General features: G+C 51.7%; 1 long non-coding RNA gene across 1 annotated transcript; it reads right to left on the bottom strand.

Moving 5' to 3' along the window:
* Nucleotides 1-448: 448 nt before the first annotated feature.
* Nucleotides 449-4305, bottom strand: LOC120750707 (uncharacterized). The gene is made up of 3 exons (XR_005700115.2): nt 4159-4305; nt 3339-3456; nt 449-651 (listed from the first exon to the last, which is right to left on the bottom strand). It is a non-coding gene; the product is annotated as an uncharacterized LOC120750707 (long non-coding RNA).
* Nucleotides 4306-21625: the final 17320 nt, after the last annotated feature.

Here is a 21625-nt window from a genome sequence, read left to right as displayed (position 1 = left end):
TTGTGTATTTATTTGGGGTTATTTAGGGCTTGTTTTCCTCTCCCGTGCCGCAGCTTTAAAAGAAAATCCGTCCTGTCTGTGAGGGCCGGGTGCTGTGGGGCCGGCGGTGCCGCAGAGGGATGCTCGGCGCGTAGTGCGGTGCGGCAGGGATCCGCCTGCCGGGACGGGGGCAATCCCAAAGAGAAGGCACCCCAAATCTCTTCCTTTTCCCCCCTTTTATTCACTACACAGGAGCCCTCTGGCAGTTCAGCCTCCCCTGGAGGTCCCGGATGCGGCGGTGCCCACCCAGGCTTGAGCGGGCGGCCGAATTGCGAGGCTGAGGTTTTTATTTTGGGGCGGATTTTAACATTCATCCCCCACCCGGTGCTGAGTGCGGGTCCTTCAGGGGGGTCCTGCCTCCAGCGCCGTAAAGAGACGGGCGAGAAACCTCCACGAACAAAGGAAAGGATGCAGGAACCCGCAAGGAAAGAGCTTTATTGGCACCACCCGACGGGCTCCTGGCGGCATCCGCACCGGCCGGGATGCGAGCCCAGGGAGGGATGTCCCAAAATACCTGCAGAACCCCTCGGCGGGTGCAAAGAGGCGTCCCAGGGACCCCGAGCTGCTGTCAGCGTTCCCAAGGGTTCCAGAGGTGAGGCTCTGTGCGCGGAGCTGCAAAGAGAGACGGGACCCCCCGCGCTGTCACCAAGGGCCCCCCAAATTTGGGAGAGCTCTGCAGGTGCCCTGAGGGGTGGGGGAGTGTCCCCTCCAGAAAGGCCTGTCCTTCCCCAGTGCCAGGCACCTGCTGGGAGCACTGGGACGGGCCGGGAGGAAGGGATGCGGGGCGGCCTCCAGCTGCAAAGAGAAGGGAAGGGAGGAGAGGGATGGGAAAAGGGAAAGGAGGTGAAGGGCCCCAGCGGGGAGCAGGGCAGAGCGCTGGTGATGGCTACAAGGGTGGAGGGGAGAAAAAAAAAACCAACCAACCCGAAATAAAAATAAAAGCGTGAAAAAGGAGGGGAAGAATAAACCAATGGGGTGTCGGGCGGGGGGCTGGGGTGGGGGGAGCAGCCCCTGTGCTGCAGGAGGCTCCGGGGGGCACCTGCTCCGTGTTAGGCCGCGGGGTCGCAGCATCCCTGCGGGGTGGCAGCACCCCTCCCTCCCGCCGCCTCCAGAGTTTTGAGTTTTATTTTATTTTTCTGAATAATTCAGGTGCTGTTTCTGCCCCCCCCCCCCCCTTTTCATCCTCTCTCCCCCCCCAACCCCTCCCTCCCCTCGGCTCCTCGCACACACACGCCTCTCGCCGGGGCTGTGTAAGGAGTATAATGAGGCAGCCGATGGGTAATTGGGATCTTTTGTAGGGAGGATGTATGGCTGGGGCAGCTGCTGGGGGGTGGGGGGGCAGCTGTGGGGGGGGACAGCATTACCATACAAAGGGAACAAATGACATGTTTATCCCTCCGAGAGATTTACGCCCGGCCTCGCCCTGCAGACACAGCGCTCCCCCCCACGCCCCCCCCCCCCCCGCCCGCCTTCTTCTCCCCGGCACTTTTGATTTAAATTATAAGGATTAAAAGGAGAGGGAGGGCGGAGGGGAAAAACACACAAACAGCCACCGGGGGAAATAAAAAAATAATAATAATATATCACAATAAAGCTTTAAAAAAATAAAGAAAAAAAGCGGCTTTGCCCCAGCATCCTCCCCCCTCACCCCCCCTCCGCCGGGGGAGCAGCGTGAGCCCCGGTGACCCCAAGACCTGCCCTTGCTTTTAGCAGGGAAAAAACCCCATCGCTCTGCGCAGAAAAGGCGAGAGAAAAGGCAAAGCACAAAGCGGCGGCGGCGGAGCAGCCCCGGGGACAGCGGCAGCGTCCCCCCGGGGCCCACCCGCGGGGCACCCCCGAGTGACAGCTCCGGATTTCACACCCCGGGCGCCGGTGCTGCCAAGGACTCCCTCTCCTTCATCCCGGAGAGCCCCCCGAAAGCTGCCGTGCGCCCCGATCCCATTTCCCAGCGCATCCCAGCGCATCCCATCCCATCCCGCGCATCCCTGTCCGCCCCGCTCCCCGCGCCGCGCTGCGGTGCCACCTGCGCCGGTGCGCAGCGCTGCCCGCGCTCCCCGCGGCCGGGCTCGGGGGATGGGGAATGTCAGGGGGTGCGGGGGGGTTCCGCGGGTGCGGAGAGCCGCGGAGAGCCGCGGAGAGCCGCCTCCGGCCTCGATGCTGGTCAGCCTCGTTCTTGGCATTCACCGCGTGCCTTAATTGTATGGACATTTAAATCAAGGTCCGCTGTGAACACGGAGAGAGGGGCCTTTCCTCGGGAGGAAGAAAACAGAGAGAGGGAAAAGGGAAAACGGGAAAAGAAAAGGGAAAAAAAAAAAAAAAAAAAAAGGGAGGGGGGGGGAGGAAGGAGGGGAGGGGGGGAGAGGGACCCCGCGGAGCCCAGCCTTTGTTCTCCGCGCCCCGCGGAGGCTCGGCGCGCCCTTCCCCATGGGCGGGGGGGGGGGGGACAAAACCCAACCTAACACCCCCCCCCCTCCAAACCCCCGCCGTCGGAAAAAAAATTTAAAAAAATCCCCCTCTATCAAATCAAAGAAGCCCCGGGCTGTGGGGTGGGGGGCGGCGGGGGGGCCCCGTTACCTGCCCTCCGTCTCTGCCCGGCGCTGCCCGCTCTCTGCCGCCTGCCCCGAGCCCCGCCGCGCTGCTATAAGCGGGGGGGGGGGGGGGGGGGGGGTCTGGAGGAGCGCAATAAACCTTCCCCCGTTCGCCTGCTGCAGTCAATCCTTTCGCTCAGATCCCAAGTGGTGCAAAAAAAAGAGGAGAGGGGCCCATCTGGCTTCTCATCAGCTTTGTCAAGTCTTGCATACGCTAAAATGCTAATGACCTAGATAGCTCATGCAAAATGCAGCAGAGAGAGAGAGAGGGAGAGAGAGAGAGAGAGGGAGGGAGCAGCGAGGGAGGGAGGAGGGAAGAGGGAGGGAGGGGGAAAGGCAGAGGGAGGGGGGGAGCCCGGGTGCATCACCCCCCCCCCCCCCCCAGCACCCCCCAGCCCTGGCTGCCCAATGCACCTTGGTAGGTACGAGCCGGGCTTTGATTTGAAAGGTCACCCGGGTACGATGGGGGGGGGCGGGCAGAGCCCACGGATAAACCGCCCTGGCTCCATCCTTCGTCCCCCCCCGCCCCAGCCCTCCAGGGGGGAAGAAAGGGCGCGGGGGGGGAGGTGGGAGCGCAGCCCCCCACTGCATCCCCCCTCCCCCGAGGGGTGCTGAGGGGTGTCCTGTCTATCCAACCCCCCCCCTTTCCCGGCCCGACCCCAACCCCAGCCGGCCCCCCTACCCTCCCAAGAAGAGGAGCGAAGGAAATACCCTCTGCGGCAGCCCCGCCGTGGTCCCTCCGTCCTGCAGCCGGTGCGGAGCGCGGCCAGGCGCGTAATCCCGCGGAGGATGCTCGGGGAGGCAGGGGGTGGGATGTGTCCCTCCCGCGCTATGCGGAGGGGGGGGGTGTGAAAATTATATATATATCTATAAATTTATATATAAAAAATATATATAGAAAAGCAAAGGGGAGGTGGGGCTGGAGCCAGGCCGGCGGTGGGAGCGGAGCGGGCGGCCGGAGGGTGCGGAGGGAGCGCGGAGCAGCCGGGCGGGCGCTGCGCGGAGCTGTCAGCGGCGCCTTCTCATTTATCATTAGCCAGCCCTAATCTTGCTCGCTGTCCTCCTTCGGTGATGTTGATTCACTTTCCCTCCCTCCTCCCCCAGCCCCCCCCCCTTTTTTTTTTTTTCCCGCACACCCCCTCCCCGTAAAGGATTATTCAGCCAAAAAAAAAAAAAAAAAAAAAAAAAAAAAATCCCAGCTGCTGACTCCGTGCGCCGCAAACAAGGCGGCTGCAGCCCTCGCCCCCAGCCCCGCTCCCGCAGAGATGCTCCGGGTGTTGTCCGCAGAAATGCTGCCTTTTAAAACAAGGAGCGACCCGCGGGGAAAGAGCCTCCAGCCCTGCCCAGCTCCCCCCGCAGCCCCCCGCACCCTCCACCCGCTTTGGAGGGGCTGCGGGGGGGAACCCCCTGCCCTGGCCCCCCCAAACCCCGCTGCGGAGAAAGGATGCTGCAGAGCTGGGTGCAGCTTTGCAGCGGGGAGGGAAGGAAAAAAAAAAAGGTATTAAGGAAAAAAAAAAAAAAAAGAAAGTACCAATTTTGGCCGAGGCTTCGCTTTTCCCCCCACCTCCCTCACCCCCAGCACTGCTGGTTTCATGGCTACGCTACTGTAATTATGAATTCTTCTTCTTGCGACTCGCGTGTGTGCAGGGGCTGGGGGTGGCAGTGGCTGTGGCTGCGGCTGACATCACTGCAGTGGCGTGGGGCTGACAGCTCCCAGCACTGCGCAGCCTGCAGTGGCTCCTCAGCTTTTTTTGCAGCCTCTCTGCTGAGAGTTGTCAGGGAAAAGGAAGGGGGGGGGGTGGCCTGAATAATAATAATAATAATAATAATAATAATAATAATAACCCCAAACCAACCAACGAGCCCACCCCATCTCACCGCGTTCAAGGTGAATTTCAAGGAGAAGAGCGCGCTTTTTGTTTGCGGCGAGGTGCTGGTGGCGAGGAGCGCACGCCGTGGTTATCTACACATCTATATCCAGGGATATCTACACATTCCCAGCATCACCAGTCCCGGCCGAGCACCCTGTTAGACCCTGTAACCTCATCAGGGCTCTGCGCAGCCTAACCCGGGCTAAACCCCCGGCTCAAGCAGGCTCTGAAGGCAGGAAATCCTTTATTACTCGCCGGGTGATTTGGTGTCAAGGGCATGTGCCCGCTCCTGGGATCTCTCTGCACAAGCCGCAGCTCCTGAGATCATTCCAGCGCTGCACCGCGCCGCAGCGCTCGTGTCTTCCTTCTATCTTTCCCACAAACACATCCCTTCTTTTCTCTTTCCCTTTTTCCCTCCCCAGTCGAGGCCTAGAAGTTGCTGAGACAAACCCGCACGGAAGCGCGAGTCGGTGGTTGGTACCCCGAGTGCGTTCAGAGAGGGGCAGGAGCGTCCAGCTCTGAGTGAGCACAAGAACCTTGGGCACGCTGGGGGTCCAAAACACGTGGCTGGGTGCCTCTGGGAGCCTCTGCCCTCTCCCCTCTAGTGCTGTCTCACAGTCCCACCGTGGTGTTCCCGTTGCCTTCATGACATTTCACTTAACGCATCAGATCCGAGGAGTTTTCAAGGAAATGCTAGGAATTAGCCGTCAAAAATGGTTGGGGAGAGCCACCAGCTCAGCCACAGAAATCTTCCCACCTGCCCTTTATACCACCACCCCCCTCAAAGCATGACACAATATTATTAGCTTAAAAAAAACCCCAACAAAACAACCCCAAACCCTATTTACCCTGAGACAGCAACTCCACCGTACACCTCCCTCGAGCCGTTTGCAATTCAAATAAGGCCTCTAACGGCGCAGATTTTAAGGTCTGGCTGACAGAAGCCAACAGCCAGAGCATCCCTCTGAGACCGCCACGCTTCCAACCGCAGCTGGAGCCACGGGGCCACGCGAGCATCCGTCCTGCTCCGCAGGCAGCTGCCCAGTGGGGACCAGGACGGGGTCACGGCGCCGCCTAATTCGTCCCCTCCTCGGTTCCCTGCCTCAGAGATTTATGGAGAGCTGGAGGTGGTTTATTTAGAAATAAACAGAGGAGTTTCGTGGCAGGTTGGAGGTGAACGGTTGTAATTTCGATACTCCCCTGAAATGACTTCTGCGTGTTTTCTTTATGAACATTTATTTTTTGTCTCTCTGTAAGACCTTTCCTTCTGGGGAGTCGAAAGCACCTCGGGATTCTCCATATAAGCCCTGATCCCAATGGCAGTTTGAAGGAAGGAAATGCAACTTTCTCTCTAAGAGGGGAAACTGAGGACCAGGGCCTTGGGGAGATTTTGCCACCCATCCTCGTCGGATTCACAAATGGAATGGACCCATGGATGGAAATTATGGGAGCAGCAGGGGGGACACAGACCCGGAACTGGGCTCGCAGCCCTCAGGGCTGGGCAAAATGGCTTTGTCAAATGGACACGGGGATTTTCCACCTGAATTTCAGCTCACACGGAGCTGGATGTCACGTTATAAACCTGTGCTGGATTAAAGCTCAAAGAGCTCTTCCAGGGCCTTTTCCAGCTCACCCTCCTGCTCGCCGCCCGTCACGTTGGCCGAGGATATTTAAAGCCCGCTCGGAAATACATTAGGCTCCCTTAAAAACATAAATCCTCGGACTTAACCGGTGATCCATCCCCTCCCTGTGCACTATTAGCACATTAAGAAATTAAATGATAAAACTCCCAAAGATCCGATTGACTGGGATCGCGCCGCTCCATATGGCACGGCATATGTGTCCGGCCCTCGGCCGGGATCGCCGGGATGCGCTCGGCTGTGCTGGGGTGGGAAAGGGGTTTCAAGGCAAATTCAGATGGATTTAGAGATACTTTTTTTTTTTTTTTCCCTCTTCTCTCACGACATTTCACTTCTCTGCTCCACCCCCAGCGCCAGAGGGAAAGCTGTGGAGGTGATGTATGTCCCTAAATAAGGATGCAGAGCCTGGCTTTGCTGGAGGAGGTCAGGTGAGGCTATTTAACGCTTTGCAGCCTCCTCTGAGGCTTTGGAAGACGATGCCGAACCCCCAAAGCCACCTCCCCAGGAGCAGCTTCACGCCTGCTGGGAATGATGGCAGAGGTGATGCCGGGGGAATGGGTCCTTGCAGGTGGAGGGAAAAAGTCCCTTTCCTTCCCTGCCCACTCCAGGATAAATCCCCCTGCAGCAAACAAAGGGCTCTGGGCCTCGCTGGGAGCTTTCCCCGACGCAGGGTTTCTAAAAGCCTTCGGAGGCTTTCCCACCGCTTTGGTGGAATTTAAACCCTTCCTTTAGTTTCTTTCTGGGGCTCACTTGAATTGTTCAGTGCTGGGAGGTGCGAGGGGAGCAAAGATGGCAGCTGGATTCATCCCTGTGCCTGGCACTGCGGGATGGACGGGTGGACAGAGCCTGCAGCACAAAACTTAGCTCTAAACACGACCTAAACCAGCTTAGCAGGGATATACATGGAGAAAGGGATTAACCCCCCTGGCTCCCCAGCCAGGAGCAACAAATCTCATTAACACCCCATCCCTGGGAGGGGAAACTCCGCGTCCACTGGTCCCCAAAATAGGGACCTGCCGCACCGAGTGAGTTATTTATTTCCAATAAAGATCCCAGCCCGTGGCGATGTCTCCCGCAGAAGCTCCGTGGTGAGAATTAGGGATTTTTGTGGGAACCAGCCTGGCCGTGTTATCCTGGTGCAATGCCTGCGCCGGCTGCTCACCTCCTAAATAGTTAATTCCTGGACTGTGAGAAGGTTAAATATGTATCAGGATCAGATGCAGTCACCTATAGCTCCCCTTCCTGCAGGATTTCTCAGGGTTACTCGGAGAACTGGGAGCAAAATTCAGCGAGAGGGGGATGAAAAATCTCCCTCTGCCTGAAAAACCCGGCTCCCCCCCCAAGTGATTTGGTTTAAAGCAGGGGAATTACTCACCGAGGTGATAGGTAGGAACCGCGCAAAATATAGTGGGGGGAAAAAGAAGCTGTTAGAGACAACAGCAGGCGAAAAACTCTGTTATCTATGGTAACAGTCTGGAGACTGATTTATCCAGTGTATAAATAGAGCGGGAGAGGCTTTCGCGCTCTAGACGCTCCGATGGGGAAGTGAGAGTTGATTTTACCCTCCCTTTCGGGTTCAGCTTGATAGGAAAATTTCCCATTGATGCAGCAGCTCCAGGGAGTGAGACGTGGCACCAAATTCCAGAGGAAAACAGGCCCAAACTTTCTCCCCTCGATGCCGTGCCAGGCGCAGCCATGGGATGCGATTCCAGCATCCCCCCCCCCTTTCCCCACGTAGCCGTTCCATCTTAATCAACATCCCAGCTCCCCCCAGAGCTGCCCTCTCCAAGCCCCCAAATATTATTGCTTTGTTTACTACTGGGTTTTATGGAGGATGAAAGCTGATGGACCAGATCCCTCTTCCAAGCACTTATTCCCTTCCACACTTTAAATAATATTGTTTCACTTACTGGCCGTAGAGACACACACACACAAAAAAAATCCCAGCAAACAAAATATCCCAAATCTCTTGTATTCCATGATTTATTTCTGAATTTTCCTTGAGGGGGGAAAAAAAAAATCATCTAAGGGTCTTCCAGCTTCAGGTTTAAAACACATCGTATTTAGGCAAATTCTACTGGAGTAAGCACAAGGAAAAGAGGGACGCAGTGTCGGGCTGGAGCTTTGTTTAGCATTTTGAGTAGTGTAACACGTATTTTGGAGGGTAAAATGCGGGGCTGGCAGGCAGGTTTCAGGGCTTGTCTCAGTTATACCTGGACTGTTCATCTTTGGGAGCCACAAACCCCATCGTGCCTTTTGCCCGCCTCGTGTTTGGTGCCTCCATCATTTTAGGACAATTTGCAAACCCGATTAAACCCCCAAAACTCCCCTCGCCTCACTGGGATTTGCTCTTTATTTTCCAAGCTGCTCTTCCACAGCAGCCGCGGCCTTGAAATCCCGTTGCTCCCGTTTTTCCTGCGGCATCTCCCAGGGTGTGCATTCCCCCATTCCCCTATTGTTCCACAGGTCAGCGGAGAGCCCCGAATCAGGTAAAAGCCCTTTCCCAGTTCCCTTTTGTGCCGTATCCCACGACATCCACGTCTGCCTAGTGTGCGTTTCCCCAACGCAGATTCCACTGGCGTGGAGGAGCAGATGGCTCAGGTAGCGGATTTAAAGCTGTCCCAGCACACCCCCAGGCCTGACCTATATCCAGGATGAACGGATGGATGCCAGGAATACCTTTGCTTTCCCCTATGTCCATCATACATCTCCGGATTTTTTTTTTTCTCCCTCCCGATCAGCTGTCCAAAAAAAAAAAAAAAAAAAGAAAAGGGTTTTTTTTTTAAAAAAAGGGAAAAAAAAAAAGCAATACCTTCCTGACTGATATTTACACAAGTAAATATTTTTTATGTATATACAGCCAGTATGAAATGATTTTTAATGAATTATCTGTGAGTGAAAACAGTTCTGTAAATCAGCAGGGCTGCAGGCAATTTTTACCATATGTCGGCTCACATTTGTATCACGGAATTTGTTGTGGCGAGGACGAAATATCTGCTTTTCTTTCCTCGCTGATGTGCTAGAATTAGGATCTACATAACTCAGTGCGTTTAAGCAGGAATATTGTCTGGTTTTATTGGACTATTATTAATGCAAAGGCGGCCGTTCCCTGTTCGACTCTGCACACCCAGACAGTGAGAGCTGCACGGGAGCAGGGAGAAGCCTGAATTACATTAAAAATCCCTCTTTTTTCCTCCATAAAGCTTCCTTCAAACCTTCCTCCGCAGGTTTCCACAGGAAAAAAAATAATAACTGTAAAATATAAGCTGTGCTCTGCTCTGCACACCCATCCTCCCTTCCCCTTCTGTAAAATAGCATCTGAATTCCTAATGGCAATAAGGATGAATTACTTAATGTATGGAGGGGGGGGGGACTCAGGCTAAAAACACATCCCAGGATAATGCTGGGCTTTAACAGCACTGTATTTACCCCCAAAGCAAGGAGGTGAAACAGGAATCAGGCTCCCAAAATGAGGAATTGCCACCGTAACACCCCACAAAATGCAGGTGAAAACTTCTGCCTGATCCAGGCTAGGAATAAATTGAATAAATTCAGGTACGAAACCGAGATCAAAAGTGAGGGATGGGGGTGGGAGGTTTAGCACAAAACCAAACCAAAATGGCTACGGATATCACGTATTCCTGCGTTCTGGGGATTTTATTTCGGAGCTGTTAACACCGAGAAAACATTTGAATTGCATTTTATAAAACAGTGTCGTAGGGAAGATCTTCAGCCTGGTTCTCCATCGCTTATCCAGGGCTGAATGGGGAGGCGGGAGGATGTCAGCCAGGTTGCACTGATGCTGGGAGGGAGGGAAGGCCTCTGGGAAGAGTGGTCCTGGATCTGCACCCCGAACAAAGAGAGGTCACCCCTGTTTGTATCCGGGTCCTGCACATCCAGGGATTTGCTTCAACGGGAACAGGATGCTTTTCCTTTTGCCCATGGGAATATTCCTGGATGCTGACTCGGGCAGGGGGGAAGGGACAGAGGTTGAATTATTATTTTTTTTTTTTTTCCCCCAGAGAGAATAAAAATCATAAATAAGAAAACACTTAAAAAAAAAAATCCCAATTCTTGCTTTTCTGCCCCCATTTTCACCCCCTCCCCTCTCCCTCTCTGCCAGGCCAGGACGCAGCCGCGAGCCAGAGGACGGCAGTGATTCTGTAATGACGTAATGCTGAGATGGAAAATGTCATAACCATTTGTCACCAAACGCCCCGTGCACCCAGATGAAGCAAACAGTGTGAGACTGACAGGGCTGATGAAAAACAGCACTTAAGCTAATTTTTTTTCTCCTGCTAAACTCCATTGTGCACTATGCAAATCTGATTGCAAAAGTGGGACATTATCAACACTTTAATGCTAGTTAACTTTGGGAGATGATACTCAGAGCAATCAACATAAACTTAGCATACAGTAACTTAAATAACAAAAATGTTTCTCTGCTGCTGCTGCTCCGGTGCTGGCGTTTGGATCCAGGCATGTGATAGATTGTGCCGTGCCTGGGAACAAATTAAAAATACAGCGCCTCAGATTGCTGGTGGCAGCAGCGGAGAAGAGCGGGGTTTAAACCAGAATAACAATAATGGCAATTAGACACCAACCTGGCCTGAATAATCTCTGCCCCGCGAGCAGGTATTGATTATTAATAGGCTTGTATTTGCTTAGACCCCATCCTTCATCCCTCTGGTTCCCACGCCAGCCAGAACCGACCCGCTCCTGATGAATCCGCATTCCAGCAGCTCTTAAATTTATCAAGCTCCTCAAAATACTCTTTTTTTCCTCCCCCCCTTAAGGTCTAACTCCTAGCGCCTGTGAGAATCGCAGCTTTCCTCTCCTTTTTCCCCTGGAAAATAAATTTCTCTTTATCCCTCGGAAAAGTGCATTGCAAACCCTAAAGGTCACCCCCCCAAAAGAAAGGAGGGATAACCTGCAATTTGTTATTTTTAAAAGCTCACAGCGGTGGGAGAGGTGGCGTGAGATGAACTGATGGAGAGGAGAGGACGCGTCTCCCTCGTTAGCATTCCCCCCGTTCCCCCGCAGCAACGGGGAACGATAATAACACCTTAATATCTCCCAGCGGGGCTCAAAGGAGCTGGAAAAATAGGATTTAGGGTGTGAGTTGGGAAGGAAAAACAAAACAAAAAAACCCCCAAACCCAAAACCCCACGGCCCGCGCTGCAGCTGGAAAGTTGAAGCTGGATTTTGCGTCGTGGTGGTATTGATTGGGATGTTAACAAACCTGGGGCGCGCGGAGCAGAGGGAGGTTGGATCCCAGCCAGCTCCCACTGCCGGCCCAGGCCTGGAATGATGCCTGCTCTGATACGGCAACAACCACTCCCCTAGCCCAGGTCTGCCCGGGGTTTCTCCTAAAAATGTTAATTAAGGCTCCCACGCTGAGTAAATTACAGGGAATTAGCTCTATTTTGCATATGCAGAATTAAGGTGTGAGGAGAAGCACCTGGATGAGGGTGGCCCAGGGAGTCCACCAAGAATTGCTCTCCTCCTTCACGGTCTGAGCCTCATCTGGTCTTCTCCTGAGCTCATCTACCCAGTTCATTAATGAAAAACAGGAATTCATAGTAATTATTAGAGAATCACAGGATTGTGGAATATTCTGAGTGGGAAGGGGCCCCTGGGAATCATCGAGTCCAACTCCTGGCCCTGCACAGACACCCCAACAACCCCACCCTGTGCCTAGACAGAGGTTAATGGGTTTGGTTTCCAAAAATGGGCTCACTCAGATTGCCCAATCCCATCCCTTTCCAGAAGTTCTCCCATTTCCATGTGCAGAAGATGCCGGTCAGTTCTATCCCCATTCCTGCTCTCAGCATTTTCTTCAGCTGAATTAGGTGTTTATAGGTGGTGTTTCAGGCACAATTAGACTCTGCTTTTATTTCTTGCGACTCTTCCCATTACAGCCCAAATCCCAGAGGTGCATTTTTCCTGTCACCACCCAAACTGCAAATTCCAGCTCTGTGGAGGAAATGCCCTTTCCCAAAAGGGATAAACCATTGTCCATTTATGGGGTATCCCTGGCTGAGCCTTTCAGCTGTGACCTCCATTTGTTGGATTGGCAGAAAGAACCAATGGCACCTTTTCCAAAATTCGGGAGACACGCCAATACTTACAGAGAGCCGAGTAGAGCACCAGCCTACCATGGCCAAGGAAATAATTACAGCCAAAGAAATGTCTTCCATCTTGGGATGGCCGGCTGCAGTGATTCACCAAAGTGCAGGGATTTTCTCCTTTTGGGAGTTAGGGGAGGGATTTTATGGGGGAAGAAACCAAGAAGGATTCTGCTGGACTGGGTTTGACACCAGCTCCATGGAGGATGGGCAAGGCTTGCTGCTGACAGCATCCCACCAGAGAGCACAGAAAACCCTTCTCAGACAATTCTTCATGGCCTAATTTATTAATAAAATAGCAAAATGTCCTTCAGCTCTTTGATAGGGTGAAAGAACAAGGCTTACCCAACATCCAGGTCCTCCCTGCTCATGGTGAGGTGGGATTCACCCCTTCAAACTTCAGGAATGTTGTTGCCCAGTGCCAAAATCTGCTCCAAGGTGTCTCTGAACCAGCAGCAATTTGGGGTCACCAAGGGAAGGCTGAGACTGCCCATGCACCCCATGGTGACAGCTCCCCCACCCCAAAGACAAGGCCTCATGGCCAAGGAAAGAGTATCTGGAACTGGTATATTTATTTCTGCAATTTATCAATCCCTGGAAGTGTCCAGGGCCAGGCTGGATGGGGCTTGGAGCAACTCGGGATAGTGGAAGGTGTCCCTGCCCATGGCAGGGGGTAGGAACAGGATGAGGTTTAAGACTCCTTCCCACCCAAAGCATTCCATGGTTCATGGCGAGTTGGATCCGGGTCAGCAGTGCTCTGGCAGCCAGGAGGGACATCCCGGTCCTGGGGGCATCAGGCCCTGCATCACCAGCAGGGAGATGGAGGAGAATTGTCCCACTCTGCTCTGCACTGGGGTGGAATTCTGAATACTGCGAGCAGCTTTGGGCACTGCAAAATAGGAATGACCTCAAGCTGTCAGAGAGCATCCAAAATAGGCTACAGAGATGATGAAGGACCTCGAGGGGAAGCCTTATGAGGAGCAGCTGAGGTAATTTGGTTTGTTCAGCCTGGAGAAGAGGGGATTGAGGTCAGACCTCACTGGGGGCTGCAGCTCCTCCTGAGGGACAGCTCCAGTTTCTGCTCCGTGTGAGCAGGTTCAGGACCCAGGGGATGGCTGGAGCTGTGTCAGGGGAGGTTTAGGTTGGATATCAGGGGAAGGTTCTTTGCCCAGAGGGTGGCTGAGCACTGGAGCAGCTCCCCAAGGAATGAGCACGGCCTCGAGGCTGCCAGAGCTCCTGAAGCGTTTGGACAGCTCCCAGGGATTCACAGGGTGGGATTATTGAGGCGTCCTGGACAGAGCCAGGAGCTGGACTGGATGATCCTGGTGGGTCCCTTCCAACTCAGGACAGTCTGTGATTCTGTGACCCTGGGAATTAACTGCAGACCACCTCCCCATGGCAGGAAACTTCTCCTGCTCCTGTGGTGGCTCGAGAGGGGAGCTGAGGTCAGGCAGCACAGAGCTCTCCTCGTTCTCACCCAGAGCAAAGGCACTCAGGCACTGAATTTCTGAAGCTGTAACAAGCCTAGTCCTGGTCCCCAGCTGCCTCTCACGGCCATCAGCAAGTCCTGGAGTGAGAGCATAAATGCACTTGTTCCGCCTCTCTAAGTGCAAGGAAACTGTCTCAACAAAGAGGATGAAATATTTCTTGTGGCTTTCTGTAAGTGAAGGCAGAGAAAGCGAGGCAGACAGCAGCTACTTGAACCACTCCACCCAGAGAGTCGCAGCCCACAAGAGCTTTGTGGGAATGCTGGCACAAGGCTTTTCTGCCGCAGATGAACCTGCTGCTGCTGCTTTGTTATCTCTGCCCAGGTTCCCTTTTCTGCCCTTCCAGCTCTTGGTTTCATAATAAATAGTGGTCAGGCCTGGGAGGGATGAGCGAGAACAGTCCCCCATGGCCTCTTGTCCTGATCTTCACCCTATCTCCGAAATCCATGTTGCTTCCACAGTGGTTTTTTGCATTGCCAAGAGCAGTGGGATGTGGGGCACCACTGCTGCTAACCTCAAAAATCAGGAACTGTGCTCTTGGGGCTGCCTTGGACCTCATTTTAAACAAGCAGAGGTTTGGGCATGACGAGGTTGTCCTCCACCAAGTGAAGTCCACCCCAAAGCACCTGTTCAAAGCCACCTCCTGCACTTGGAATGGAGGCCAAGAAAATGTCCCCATTGCCATCACATCACCTCAAATCACTGCTGTTTTTTTTGTCACTTTGAACAACCAGGATCCGTTCTCATCTTGCGTTTTATACACGGTCAGCAAGAGCCAATCTCTTTCATAACAGGAGCACATCCAATTAAACTGGCAAACAATATTACATTTTCCTATTACTTTGTGTAGAACATCCTTTCTGGTAAAGAGAAGCCCAGAGGTTATAGAAATTTTAGGGATTTCTTTTTCAGACTCCTACATGGCCGAATCTGTGATCTCAATTTGAATTAGCTGGGACCTGCTGCTGGGGCTGTTTGTTGTTAGATGTCACCAGTGATGGTGTTGCCAGAGAGGCTGGAACATAATAGACTCAAAAGGACCTGAGGTCAAGGGCAATGAAGTTTAAAATACAATCTCTTCTTGCTTAGAGATATTTTTGCACATGGATATCCTGAACAGAAAATTCAGGAGAAAAATGCTTTCAAGTGCAGTCTGAATGAAGTCACAGGGAAAAAAGCAATATATTTTGTAATGAATTCGTTTAAACAACTCAGTGATATTGTTGATTTGCTGCTCCCTGGATTGTAATTTATTAGAAATTGCTTCTGATGTTTACAGGATGCATAAAGAGCAGTTTGATGTAAATAAGGAGCTGCTGTATGGTTAAGTGTCCCTTCTGGTGAATTAAATAACTTGGTGAAAAGACTTCTTGTGTGTATTTATTCCACTTCCTACTTCAATGTCATCTTGGCTCAGTTAACCAGAGGAGAAAAATCAAGTTGCAGGGGAGCAGCACTTCCCCATTTTTGACAAAACCATATTTTGATATGGCTTGAAGACACCCAAACTACGTGCTTGGCTGCCCCCCTCACCTCCATAGCCTGATTACCCCAGGGACGGTTTTAGGGGCAAGGTGCCACCATGTGAGGTAGAAATGGTCCTTCCCCTCCTTCCATCACTGTGCCAGGGCCAGAGTGCTGAATCCAGCACACAAGAACTGCTGCCAAACCACAGGGATGGAGCATGGACCCAGCTCAGGACGCTAATCAACACTCACATTTTTGGCAGAGGGATTTGCATCATGCGGGGCTTGCTGCCCACACAGGAATAGATCTGAAAACCTGTACACAACCATCTCCAATGCATCAGGCAGGTCTTGCACACCCAGGGCTAATCAGGAAGAGTTGCAACACACGGATTCCTTAAAGTACCTGAAAAGGAATGCCAGGATCTATCCCAGAGCCATGACTTTTTCCAGAGTGCCTAAAGAGGGTTATACAGACATAATTTAGCTGGATTGAACAGTCTGACCTGAGATTTACAGGACTGGCAATGAGCTCTTCCCTGCTAATAGATTCTTGTGGTGCAAGGAGGAGCTTGGGAATGTTCAGCCTTGGTGTGAAGTACTTCGGTTCTTCCTGACAGGTTTATTCCTCCACCAATTGTTTGCTGATTGTGATTCTATGATCACAGACAGCTGATCAGAGCAGATCTATTTGTTTAACCAATTTACAGCCAAACTTTGAATACCAGCACTTAATTCTACCATTAAGCAGTCCTCCTCTTAACGCAGAAACACCTTGCACATCCCCAACCAGGTTTTATTCCACAGCATCCCATATTTTCTCCCAGCACTGATGCCAGCTGGGCTGGCTTGCTGTGCAGGGGGATCACCCTTCTCTTGGCACCAAGGCTCAGTACTCTGTAAATCCCTCACAGTCTTCAAAACAGATTTTTTTGACTCATTCTCCAGAGTGACCCCAATATTCCAGAAAGTCCCTTAGGAAACACAAAATGACTTGTCTTTCAGAGCAGTATATGATTTACTTATCCTTGTGCTTTGCTTTCCCAGAAGGATTTGGGCACATATTGAAGATGAATTTGCTGGGGCTGCTCTTACAGACACAGAATGATGGAATGGTTTGGGTTGGAAGGGATATCAAGATGATCTCATTCTACCTCGTGCCATGGGCAGGGACAACTTCCACTATCCCAGATTGCTCTGAGCCCTGTCTAACCGGGACTTGGACCCTTCCAGGGATGTGGCAGCCATGGCTTCTTCTTCCCACAGCCATGTCCTGTGCCTTGTGGTACTTCTGCCGGTGGGAAGAAGATGGAGCTGGGGGGGGGAAAAAAAAAAAAAAAAGTGTTGGCTAAAATGGGGATAATAAGGTAAACCTAAACTAAAAGAGGGGAGATTCAAACTAGAATGAAGGAAGACTTTTTTTCATGATGAGGGTGGTGAGGCCCTGGCACAGGCTGCCCAGAGAAGCTGTGGCTGCCCCTGGATCCCTGGAGGTGTCCCAGGCCAGGCTGGATGGGGCTTGGAGTGGTCTGGGATAGTGGAAGCTGTCCCTGCCCATGGCAGGGGATGGAACTGGTTGAGATTTAAGATCCCTTCACACCCAAACCATTCTGTGATTCTATGAAATCAAAATATCTTCTCTTTCTTCCTCTTCCATGCTCTGTGACCATATGCCAAGTTTGGCTGTCAGAATTCAATCACCAGCGCCAGATCCTGTAGCAGAAGAGACTCTTAACTTATTCTTCTTCCTGTATCCAGGCAAAGAGCTGCTTGTGACACAAGCTGAGTTAGAATTAACTCAATCATATTTTGATTTTTTCCCGAGCAGAAGTGCAATGTTCCTTAGGTTTGATCATGCAGAATGCTGGATGCTCCAGCCCTGCTCTGTGATCCACAATCAGGATCCATGCGTGGTCACCTGTAGCACGTCTGGAAGGCATTTGCAATGTGCATTTGAATTCTATAAAACATGTGCTCTGCTGACATGAAGGAGTTTGTTCTACTGTCAGTGCTGGGCCACAATCTAGAATCAGAATGGTTTGGGTTGGAAGGAACCTTGAATAACATCTCATTCCGACCCCCTGCCATGGGCAGGGACAACTTCCACTATCCCACACTGCTCTGGATGGGGAGATTCATCTGGACCTTTTCTCTCCAGGCCCTCGTATTCTGTCCCGCTAATGGAGCCACATTTAATGGCAAAAAGCGCTTTTTTACAGTTCAAATGCTTTTAGACTTGGCCTTCCTGGATTTTGGTGGGACAGGAGAATAAAGCAGCGAGGAAATTAGAGAGGGAGGAAGCTCGTTAGTGGATGGAGCGCTCCTGCTCTCTCCTTCCTTCTGAAGCCTGATGAATGCCACAAACAGGAGCAGGAATTCAGGAATCAGCTCTGGGAGGGCTCTGATTACCTCGGAATTCTGCTGGGATCCTGCCATCCCACAGCTGAGCTGTGGCCCCGTAGAGCACAGACCTGCAAATGAAGCACCCCCCTGCCACGCTGGGCTAGCTCAGCTGAGCTCAATGTGCCAGCAGGCAGCAGAGCCAGTTTAATATTTATAACCTGATTTGACCACTTAATATATTCAGCCTATTTTTAAGCTGCCTGGCTCTGCATGGAGGGACAGCTCACATCACATGGAAGGTTCCTGGCACCTGGAGGCACCTGGAGGAGCTTTGCAGGTGATGGTCACACTTGAAGGAGAAGGTTTCCACCCTCGCTTTGGTTTCCACCTTTCCAGCAGTGGGAGAGGGCTGGTGTTGGGTTATGGATTAGGATGCCTGGGGGGAATAGCATGGCCTTGGCCAGGGTGGGATTGGCTGTAATTATGTCAGGAATGTTCACCCAAATTTGCTCTGGTTTATGCTGTCCTGGAAAATGCTCCTGCTGGTGCTTTAGGAAGAAATTCTGGAAGCAATTCCCAACCACTGGTCAGTTTATTTACACAAAGAAGGATTTGGGTAATGAGAAAACACCACTGTGAGGCCAAATAAGCATCAAATCAAACTTCTAAAGCACACAAACTCGTTATAATTCAGGTCCTAGTGAGAGACCAGAAGATAAATCTATAGCAAGAGGAGCTGAAACCAGTCTTGTTTGGATTATGTGATTAGAAGTTTGACTATTTTCAGTCTCACTAATCTGAAAAAGTAAGCAATGTCAGCAGAAAATTAGGCAATGTGGGAGGGAAATTTGGTGAGTATTTTGGGGTTTATTTCTGGAAATGAATTGTTGGCTGAAACAGGGAAATTCAAGCAGTTGATGTTTCATTTCTGTTGCACACAGAGCTGGGAGGAATCAGTGGCTTTTGGGAAGGGAATTGGCAAGGGCCATGACACTTAAATGCTATTGTCTCCAAACAGAGATTTATTATTTTTTTTAAATGAAATTTTGCGGGTCTGAGAATTATTCATCATCGAGCATATGAAGAAGTGGCTGGCTATGAGGAGCTAAACTTTGTGCCTCTAAACCAGCCTCACCTAGGTGAGATTTGTGCCCACACAGGTGCCTGTGAGTTATTTGAAATGTAAATAAAACATCCCCAGCTGCCCACACAGTGAATGTGAGGGTGAGTCCAGTGTGTGACGTGCCCAAATTTGGGGTTAAACCAGAGGTGGGCCCAGCTCTCCTGGCTTTCTGTTTCATCACTCATCCCATAGCAGATAGGAAAAGGTGAGATTTGGAGGTTGCTTTTCAAATGAGAACTCATCCCATTTTCCCCTCCATGATGTGACTATGCTGAAGTCAGGCCCCCTCCAGTTTTGGGGGAAAGCTGGTGTGATGGGAATTGGGATAATCCAAAAAATTTGTGTACTAATCGTCCAGGATGTGTTTTGAGATCAGCAATCCTGATTGCTGTTTATCCTCAATTCTTTCCCACCTCAGTATCACTAAACCAGCTCCAGAATGACTGTGCAGAATCCAACCCTTTCCTGACCTCCCAGAGATGCAGAGGTCTCTCAGGAAAAACCCTGTGAGTGACTGTGCTGAGCAAGGGTGTCTTGGTTTTGAAAGACAGTTGTCTGCCAGGGAAAACTGGAGCCTCCCTTGGAATGGAGAATGTAAACCCCCTTCCCTCCAAATTATTATAAGTTTGCAATTAGGGGCTTTCAGGCAAAGATATGGGAATTAGGAGTAACAGTTCTTCACTAGGAATATTAAAAATAAAAAGGAAAATACAAACATAGTAGTACAAAAAAACCAAAAAAACCCCAAACAAACAAAAAAAAACAAGCAAGGAAGCAAACAAAGATCCTGGAAAAAACCCTGACAGAGTCAGGGTGTCCTGGTTTGAAAAGACAGATGTCTGCTAGGGAGAGGCAGGCCTCTCTAGGAATGAGGAATTCAAATCCTTCCTTCTGTGTTATTATAATTTGGAAGACTAAAAAAAACCTTTTCAGTCAGAGCTATGGGGAAAGGAATAACAGTCCTTTACTAGTAAATATAACAGGACAGACAAACAACAACAGCAATTATAATAATAATAAAACAGAACCAAGAACCCCGGGGGCAAACGGTGGAAGCTCCGGCGCTGATGGCTGGAAGCGGTGGGCTGTCCTCGGCAGGCAGGGGGGTGCCCTGGCAGGCGAAGTGGGCAGTGCCGGAGAACCCACAGCGGCTGGACCCGGGCTGACCCAAAATCCAGCAGGACAGCGAAGAAACTCCGAATTCCTGGACGCTCCAACAGAAGGTAGAATTCCCAGGACCAGACTCCACCGTTAACCGTGGACTCCAGGCAGCTACCCGTTGCCCGACTGACCGTCCTCCCCGGCAAACCGAGAGCAGTGAGCCCACCACCCTCAGCTCCCGGGAGCTTTTTCCCTCCCCCAAAACTAAGTGATCAACTTCCTTTGTCCGGGCTGAGCACCCTTTAACTATCAGTATTTAGTCTCCTAGCAACTTATCCGGGGGAAAAATTCTACAGGAAAACTTAACCCTCAACACAGGGATACGAGCTGGCACCCTGGTGGTCAGGGTGTTGGAAGCAGTCCAAATAAATCCTCCTGGAGTAACAGATGTGGTTCTGTGGAGTAGAGATGGTCCTGTAGAAAGTCCAGTAGTGGCGAGATGGGTCCAGTCTTCCTCCGGGAATCCAGTGGAAAACCAGGTCCCTTGCGTCCTTCAGTCCCAGTTTTTATCTGGCTGGGAACAGCTGGCTCCTCCCCACTGTGTGCAGCATCTCCCAATGGGATGATGGAATGTGTCGTGGCATTGGTGGGCCCTGATGGCCCATTATCAGGAGATGTCCCCCTGGAGGATGGAGGGGTGGTGAAAGAGATAAGGAACACTGCCCCACCTGGATTTAATGGATGGGCCATTATCAGAAGGCATCTGCCCTCCTCCCTCCTGGAGGGGCCAGAGAAGGACAACACATGTCCCAAAAAACCCAGCCTTCAACAGATGAGACAGAATACACATTTCTAGGTTACATAATCCAGTACAAAGGGCTAAAGAAGAGACAGAGGGATTTAGGCTTTATCTCAGGAGTGGTACTCCAATGCATCATTCCCGAAAGAACCAGAGCTGCTGAAGGGCTGGCGACTTCCTCAGCAACCCAGGCGAAGCTATGGGCAGGGCTTGGAGGGACATTCAACTTTTAGAATAGAAATCTCTGTAATAGGATGAAGGGTGCCAGCCAATTTGGGGGAAAGGTTTGGGGAGATTAGGGGAGGAAGGATTAGCAGGAGATACAACAAAAACTGAGGCCAGGAGGGTGCAGTCAGCACTGAGGATGAGTGGTGCCATGTGCCACACACACTCAGGGTTAGCCACCCTCTCCTGGGCAGCCTGGACTCACTTCCCAGTGCCAGAGGGCAGGGTTTGATGGGATCTTGGGAAGGAATTCTTGGCTGTGAGGATGCTGAGGCCCTGGCACAGGTTGTCTAGAGAGGTGGTAGATGCTCCATCCCTGGCAGTGTCCAAGGCCAGGATGGACAGGGCTTGGAGCAATCTGGGATGGTGGAAGGTGTCCCTGCCCATGGCAGGGGGGTTGGTGACCTTTAAAGGGCTCTTTCAACCCAAACTCTTCTATGATTTTCCAATGCACTTTCCATGTTACCGCAGGCTCTGTATGGTTATAAAAACAGAGTCATGGAAAGGTTTGGGTTGGAGGGACCTTGAAGCCAATCTCATCCCATGCCCTGCCATGGGCAGGGACACCTTCCACTATCCCAGGTTGCCCCAAGCTCCATCCAGCCTGGCCGTGGACACTTCCAGGGGTGGAGCATTCACAGCTTCTCTGGGCAACCTGTGCAGGGCCTCCTCATGCTAAGAGGGAAGAATTCCTTCCCAGTATCCCATGTAACCCTGCCCTCTGGCAGTGGGAAGCCATTCCCCCTTGTCCTGCCTTAAACTTCAGACACATCCCAAATACCAGTACAGCAAACCAGAAGTGGATGAGGTTCACA

This window comes from Hirundo rustica, chromosome 3, assembly GCF_015227805.2.
Source record: "Hirundo rustica isolate bHirRus1 chromosome 3, bHirRus1.pri.v3, whole genome shotgun sequence".
In the NCBI taxonomy this organism is placed as follows: domain Eukaryota; kingdom Metazoa; phylum Chordata; class Aves; order Passeriformes; family Hirundinidae; genus Hirundo; species Hirundo rustica.
This window is presented reverse-complemented; position numbering and strand designations above follow the sequence as displayed.